Below are 8505 nucleotides of genomic sequence, written 5' to 3' on the forward strand. Positions count from 1 at the left end.
GCTGAAGAACTCACAACCTCAAGAAGCCAGTGCAAACTCAACCACAGGAACCATTCCAGTTTCCTTCATTTGTTGTAAATACTTTTTCATTTTGATACTGTCTTTCATTTTCCACTTTGTTTAATCAAATTATCTATTGGTTTATCCATTTTGTTAGCTTTCTAAAAGAGAAGTCTTAGTTTTATTTATTCAATAATTTTCTTTCAGTTTTGTGTAGTTTCTTTTATTTTCAGAGTATCTGTTTTGCTATTTAACTGAGGTTTGAAAACTTCGTGGTTTTCACATTTTTTTCGTTGCATGTCCAGTTTATTGTTTTATTTCTTTTATTGATTAAGGTGTTTGGAGATATATAAATTTTCCCCTAAGGACTGCTTTGGCTGCATTCTACAAATTTTGGTAATTTTTTTCATCGTTGTCGTTATCTTTAGTGACATTGTTGATGTGTTTTATCATGTTTCTTTGACCCACCAATTCTAGATTTTATTTTTTTCAATTAACAAAATTTTTTTTTGTCTCTACCTCCCATCTCCATCCCCCCATGGAAGAAAAGAAGAACAAGCAACACAAATTTCCACATAAACTATGTCCAAAATAACATCTGCATCCTGAGTCCATTACCTCTCTGTCAGGAAATGGGTAGCATGTATCATTCTGGGTCTTCTGGAATCACGATTGGTCGTTGTATTGATCAAAGTTCTTAAGTCTTTCCAAATTGTTTGTCTTTACAATGTTTGTTGTTGTATAAATTGTTCTCCTGCTTCTGTTACTCTGTATCAGTTCTTACATGTCATTGCAGGTTTCTCTGAAATTGTCTTTTTCATCATTGCTTTTGGCACAGTAGTATTCCATTTATGTTCATATACCATAATATGTTCAGCCACTCACCAGGTGACAAACACCCCCTTAGTTGCCAGTCACACACACACACGCACGCACACACAAAGCTGATAGAAATATTTTTGTACATATGGGCCCTTTTCCTAATTATTTGATCTCTTTGGAGTATAGGTCTGGTAGTGGTACCTCTGAGTCAAAGGTAATGCAAGATTTAGTTACTTTGTGGTTATAGTTCCAAATTGCTTTCCAGATTCCAGAAAGCAGTTGTTTTCCACCAACAGCATATCAATGTTCGTGTTTTCTCACAGCTACTCCAACATTTATCAGTTCTTTTTTTATTAACATTTTGATGAGTATGAGGTGAAATCTCAGAATTGCCTTAATTTCTTTTCTCTCTTGGAGCATTTTTTCATATGGCTGATAGCTTGGATTCTTCCTCTGAAAAATGCTTAGTCATATCCTTTTATCCATTAGCAATTGGGGAATGGCTCTTATGCATATAAATTTGCACGTATATGTAATATATCTTGAAAATGAGACCTTTATTAGAGAAATTTGCTGCACAGATTTTTCCCATTACCTACTTCCCTTCTAATTTTAGCTACATTGGTTTCATAGGTTCAAAAATGTTTTAATTTTATATGATCAAAATTGTCCAGATTATCTTCTGGGAACCTCTCTACCCTTCATTTGGTAATGAACTCTTCCTCTATCCATGGGTCTGAAAGGTAATTCTGCTTTTCTTCTGATTTGTTTGTGATGGCATCCTTTATGTCTAATTCTGCTCATTTAGAGCTCACATCTCCTCTCTAGGTTTTCTTGACCTTGCTTTCTCTTGGTTCTCCTCTTAGCTGTCTGACCTCAGTTACCTTTGCTGGATCTTTATCCACGTCAAATCTACTAACCATGGATATCTTCCAAAGCTCTGTCTTTTAACCTTCTTTTCTCTCTCTCTTTGTACCTAAACTCAGATCACTTTACCCATCCTTAACTTTTCTGCTGAGCTCCATTCTCACATCTTCAACTGTCTATTGGACTTCTTGAACTGGATGTTTCATTGACATCTTAAACTCAGTGTGTCTGAAACTGAACTCATTATTCTCCACAAATCTTTCCCTCTTCCTACCTGACTGTCTTTCACTTCCTCCCTATCCCCACCCCTGTCCCCCATACCTTGGCAATATCTCTGATATGTGCCACCTCCTTTCCTGTGACGCTACCCCCACCCTGGTGTAGGACCACATCACCTCATGTCTAGACTATTTCAATAGCCTGCTGGTATGTCTCTCTGCCACAATTCTTTCCCCACTACAGTCCATCTTCCAGTGGATCCTCGTATGTTGCTGCAAGATATCTTACTATGTGTTTCACACATAATAGGGTAAATGTTCAATGTTGATATGTATACTGGTATACAGTTGTTACATACTGCTTCTGTGTGTTGCTCTGGTAGATACTCCTGTTCTATGTGTATATGCAGTGTTCTGCTCTTCCATCACTGACATGAATGCTTCACCCCTGCAGTGAATTTTGTGAGGATTCTGGAGAAGGAAAGCACATCAAGGCCTTGCTGGCCCAGAGTTGTGAGTTCTCTTGGCCACATATTCCCTACACATATGCCTAACTACCATTGTAAGTTAAGTTTGTGTCTGATCTCCTCCAGCCCCTGACTCCTCTCTGCCTCTTTGGGGGAGAGTGTGACCCAGGATTGGGGGAGAAATGCTTTGTAACTCTCCTCCTCCATTTTGTTGTTGAGTTGTGTCCTACTCTTCACAACCCCATTTTGGGGTAATGCTAATTCCTTACAGACTTCTACGAGGAAGGACACGCAACCCTGATAATCAGGGTTCTGTTGATGGAGCTACTGTTAGGAGTCCATTGCAGTGTTCAATAACAATACCAGCTGCTTGAAGATGATTCTGGAGATAGAAAACCTCTGGGTGACAGCAGATCTAGTGTCGTACCTGTTTTGTGGTAAAGTCAGAGGCAATGGTGCAAGGGAGCCCATAAGGAGGAAGGATATAAGGATATGTTTTGTAAAACCTTGGCTAGTGGCTGCCATGGTAGCAGACTTAACTGGTGCTGCAGTGCCATATCCTGAATATCAGTTACAGTAAGGGGAAACTTCTTACCCTGATGTCGGGGAAGAGGGCCAATAAATCATTTTGCCTGTCAGAGGCACGTCAAGAACCACGTGGGATCATACCATTACCAATGTTTGAAAGGTGGATGCTCTGATTGATACTAGGAGGAGAATCATTGGACAGAAGTAGGTGCCTCATCCTTACTTAAGGGGATCGTACAGTTCTGTGCCCACCACAGCATGGCGTCATAATTCCCATAGCCAAAATGATGGTGGATCCCATCTTGACACATTATGAGTGCTTGGTAAATATTTTTTGCCTGCCTGCCTGCTCAGTCTCCATCCCGTCATTCTTAGAAGAACCTCAGCCTGATTAGTCAGCCAACTTGAGGGTATTTGGTGTTTCTGATATGCACTAATATTCCCCACAGACAACAACACGGTGGGGTAAACATCAGCCAAATTGGTCCTGACCCCAAAAAGGAGAACTCTTGATTGTCCAGTTCTCTTCTTTCCAAACTGCAGACCACTTAGCCAGCTCCATAGCCACTGCCCACAAATCACTATGGATGAAGACCTTGCCCTTCAAGGGTTATTCACATTCCACCCACTGAGAAGACTTGCCTGGACCCCATCCCTCAAATTATCCCCCATTGCTGGATTAAAGCTGCTAAGATCCAATTAACCATGCTGAATTTGCAGGGAGCCAGGAAAAGTGGGGTTCCTCAAGGGAGGCAAGGAAACAGGGACAGACTGATTCATATCACTCAGTTTGGGATGGACAACTCTAGACCAAGGCTGACCATGTGTTAATCGTGTAATTAACCAAGACTGTTTCAGTGATGCACTGGTAACTGCTTTTCTTTTCTTTTTTTTTAATGCAGTTAAAATTTTTTTTAAAAATACCTTTATATTGATGTGTTTTTTTGTATCATCATAGTTTTTACCAGTGTATCTCCCGTTTTCCCTCCCAGAAAGCCATCCTATAGGTTGTTGTCCTTCCTTCTTGAAGAGGACCAAAATGACATCACTACGCTAGAGTCAAGTTTCGTTGTGTCCAGCTGTGGCTGATCAGACCAATATGAGCTCGGAATTCTCTACCATAGGTCAGGAACAAATAGTCCATGTGAACATTTGGGGTTGATTCTCTCAATTTGCACATCCTGCGTTTCCTTCAAGCTGTTTCAGTTCTGCTTTGCTCATAGAGCACAGCACCTCCTCTGATGTGGGCATGCTATGCTGAGTGGTCCTGTGCCAGACCATGTCACACAATCAATTCCAAAGTTCTTGAGAGAGACCTTGAGAGTGTCCTTGTATCACTCCTTGTGACCACCATGTGAATGTTTGCCCTGCGTGAGTTCTCCATAAAATAGTCTTTTTGGTAATCATATGTTTTGCAGCATCTGAGCAGTGTGGCCAGCCCATCAGAGTTGCGCTCTCTGAAGCAGAGTTTGAATGCTTGGCAGTTTAGTTCCAGAAAGGACTTCAGTGTCTGGTATCTTATCTTGCCAGGTGATCTTCAGAATCTTCCTAAGACAGTTCAAATGGTAGCAATTCAGTTTCCTGGCATGGCGCTGGTAGACTGTCCAGATTTCACAGGCATGCAACAATGAGGTCAGCACCACAGCTCTGTAGACTTTCAGTTTGGTAATCAGTCTAATACTTCTTCTCTCCCATACTTTCCTTCGGAGCCTCCCAAACACTGAGCTAGCTCTGGCAATTGGTGTGTCAACTTCATTAGCAATGTGTACATTCCCGGAAAGTACACTACCAAGGTAAGTGAACTTATCCACACCATTCAGAACTTCTCCATTCGCTGTAACTGATGGATGGTTCCACATATGGATGGCGTGGTGGTGGCTGATGGAGCACTTGTGTTTTCTTAGTGTTAATTGTTAGGCCAAAATTAGCATAAGCAACAGAGAAATGATCCATAGTTTGTTTCATCTCAGTTTCAGAGGCTACACAGAGTGCACAATGATATGCAAACAGAAAATCATGCACCAACACTCCCTCCACTTTGGTCTTGACTTGTAGCCTTTTCAGGTTGAAGAATTTACCTTCAGTGGGATAGCTGACCTTGATGCTGTGTTCATCCTCATTGAAAGCATCTGACACCATGGCTGAAAACATCATGCTAAAAAGCACAGGAGCAAGCACACAGCCTTGTTTCACTCCACTGGTGACTGGGAAGGCACGAGAGCATTGTCCATTATCCATAACCCAGGCAAGCATGTCATGAAATTGACATATATACAATGCTGATGAATTTCTCAGGGCAACCAAGTTTTTTTGTTTTTGTTTTTGTTTTTTTTTAAGGAAAAAAAAAGAAAAAGCTCAAGTTATTAGTACATTGAAAAAGGCCAAAAGCGTGTAATGTGAGACACTTGTGGACCTCCCACCTCCACAAAATTGGGGGGTAGGACTGTCTTGTATCTTTTTGATACAAAGGTGATATCTTTTTGATATTTTGATATCTTTTGATACAAAAGGGCAACACATACTTTTGCTTTTTTTCCATTTATATTGTTGTCATTGTGTTTTCTTGGTCTGCTAAATTTCCATCATTTTGTGTAGATCTTTCTGTGCTTCTCTGTATTCATCACAGTTATCATTTTTGGGGGGGTGGTGTTTAAACTGCCTTTTAAAAATATTTAACTACTTTTTTATTATTTTTTAACATTTCATTTTTTTTTTTAAAGTTTTGAGTTCCAAATTCTATTCTTCCCCCCCTCTTCTCCCCCATTCCTGAGATGGTAAGCAATCTGATATAGGCTGTATATGTGCAATCGTGTAAAATGTTTTTCATATAAGATATTTTGTGGAAGAAAATATGAATCAAAAAGAAAAAAGGAAAGAAAGTGGAAAATTGTATGCTTCAATCTGCATTCAGATGCCATCAATTCTTTCTCTGGAGGTGGATAGCATCTCTCATTAGGTGTCCTTTGGGATTGTCTTGGGTCATTCTGTTGCTGAAAATAGCTAAATAATTCAGAGTTGATCCTTGTACAGTATTGCTGTCGCTGTGTACAATGTTCTGCTCACTTCACTCTGCATCAGTTCATGGAAGTTTTTCTAGGTTTTTCTGAAATCATCCTGTTCATTATTTCTTTTTAAAATTTTTTTCTTTAGAGTAATTTATTTAATTTTAGTTTTCAGCATTCACTTCCATAAGGTTTTGAGTTTCAAATTTTCTCCACCTCCCTCCCCTCCCCAACACAGCATGCAGTCTGATAAAGCCTCTACATATGCATCCTTATTTAACATATTTTCACATTAGTCATGTTGTATTAGAATGAATGGGAGAAACGAGAAAGAAAAAACAAAACATAAAAAAAGAAAGCCAATGGTATGCTTCGATTTGCATTTAGACTCCATAGTTCTTTTTCTAGATGTGAATAGCATTTTCCATTTTGAGTCATTTGGAGTTTTCTTAGATCCTTGCATTGCTGAGAAGAGCTAAGTCTATCAAAGTTAGTCATCGTATGATGTGACTGTTATTCTGTACAGTGTTCTCTTCTTTCTGCTCATTTAACTCCGTATCAGTTCATATAAGTCTTTCCAGATGTTTCTGAAGTCTGCCTTCTCATCATTTCTTTTAGCACAATAGTATTCCATTACATTCATATACCACAACTTGTTCAGCCATTTCTCAATTGATGAGCACCCCCTCAAATTCCAGTTCTTGGCCACCACAAAAAGAGCTGTTATAAATATTTTTGTACATGTGGGTCCTTTTCCCATTTTTATGATATAGACCTAGAAGTAGTATTGCTGAGTCAAAGGGTATTCACAGCTTTATAGCCCTTTGGGCATAGTTCCAAATTGCTCTCCAGAATGGCTGTATCAGTTCACAACTCCACCAACAATGTAACAATGTTCCAGTTTTCCCACATCCTCTCCAGCATTTATCATTTTCCTGTTTTGTTATTTTAGCCAATCTGACAGGAGAGATGTGGTACCTAAGAGTTGCTTTGATCTGCATTTCTCTAATCAATAGAGATTTAGCTGCTCATCATTTCTTACAGGACAATAGCAATTCATTACAATCATAATGCTGAAATTTGTTCAGCCATTCCCCAATTAATGGACATCCCCTCAATTTCCAATTCTTGGCCACCACAAAAAGAGCTGCTATAAATATTTTTATACAAATAGGTCTTTTTGCCTTTTTTGAAAATCTCTTTGGGATATAGACCTAGTACTGGTATTGTTGGATCAAAGGGTATGCACAGTTTGTTTGCCCTTTGGGTATCATTTGCTTTCCAGAATGGTTGGATCAGTTCACAACTCCACCAACAGTGCATTGGTGTTCCAGTTTTCCCATGTCCCCTCCAACATTTATTATTTTCTTTTTCTGTAATATTAGCCAATCTGATAGGTATGAGGTGGTACCTCAGAGTTTGTTTTTTTTTAATTTGCATTTCTCTAGTCAGTAGTGATTTAGAGCATTTTTTCATATGACTATAGATAACTGATTTCTTTGTGTGAAAAACATCCTTTGGCCATTTGTCCATTGGGGAATGACAGTCATCATTTCATAAGGCACAGTAAAATGCCATTATGTTTATATACCACAGTTTGTTTAGCCATTCTCCCATCAATGGGCATCTACTTTTATTTCCAGTTCTTTGCTATTATAAAAAGTCCTGCTATGAACATTTTGGTATATATGAGGACTTTCTTATCAATGGCTTCCTTAGTGTATAAGCCCTTTTGTCTTTAGGGTATAAGTCCAGCTTATTTTTGTCTGTGTTAAAGGGTATGGGCATATGAGGTAAGCCTCAGGGTTATAGATTGATTTTTTGCTTGTTATTGGTGATCTGAACATTCTTTCGTATGGTTGCTAATAGTTTACAGTTCTTCTTTTGAGAATTATCTAATCATGTGCTTTGACCACTTATCTTTTGGGGAATGGCTATTGGTCTTATCTTGGATACCAAACCCTTTTCAGAAAAATGTGGTAGAATTTTTTTCCTTATTCACTTCCCTTCTTATCCTAGGTCACTTCACTTCTGTGTGCCTCAGTTTCCTCATCTGTAAGACGGGGATAATAACAGTACTTACCCTCCAAGGTTGTTGTGAGGATCAAGTGAGATAATATTTGTAAAATGTTTAGCAGTGCCTGGCACATAGTAGTCATTATGTAAATGATTATTCCTGTCTCTTCCCCTTCATCACATCCATGTATTTATATCCAATATATTTACACTGATTACACAAAAGCAGCTTGATGGTACAGTGGATAGAGTGCTGACTTTGGAGTCAGGAAGACCTCAGTTCAAATCCTGAGTCTTACTGGCTGTGTGACCTTGAGCAAGTCACTTAAGCTCTTTCAGTCTGTTTCTTTATTGGTAAAAGGGGCGGGGCTCATAGCACCTACCTTCAAGAGATGTTGTTAGGATCAAATGGTATATGTAAAGTGCTTTGCAAATCTTAAAGTACTGTAGAAATGCTATTATTATTAGTCACCACATCTTTGACCTAGACGGGATCTTCTACCCATTTCCACTTGAGCAGTGATACCACTCCCTTCAGTAGGCCTACTTCCAAAATTCCCAGTTGAAACAGAGGTTCCCCACTAG

This window comes from Trichosurus vulpecula, chromosome X, assembly GCF_011100635.1.
Source record: "Trichosurus vulpecula isolate mTriVul1 chromosome X, mTriVul1.pri, whole genome shotgun sequence".
Classification (NCBI taxonomy): Eukaryota; Metazoa; Chordata; class Mammalia; order Diprotodontia; family Phalangeridae; genus Trichosurus; species Trichosurus vulpecula.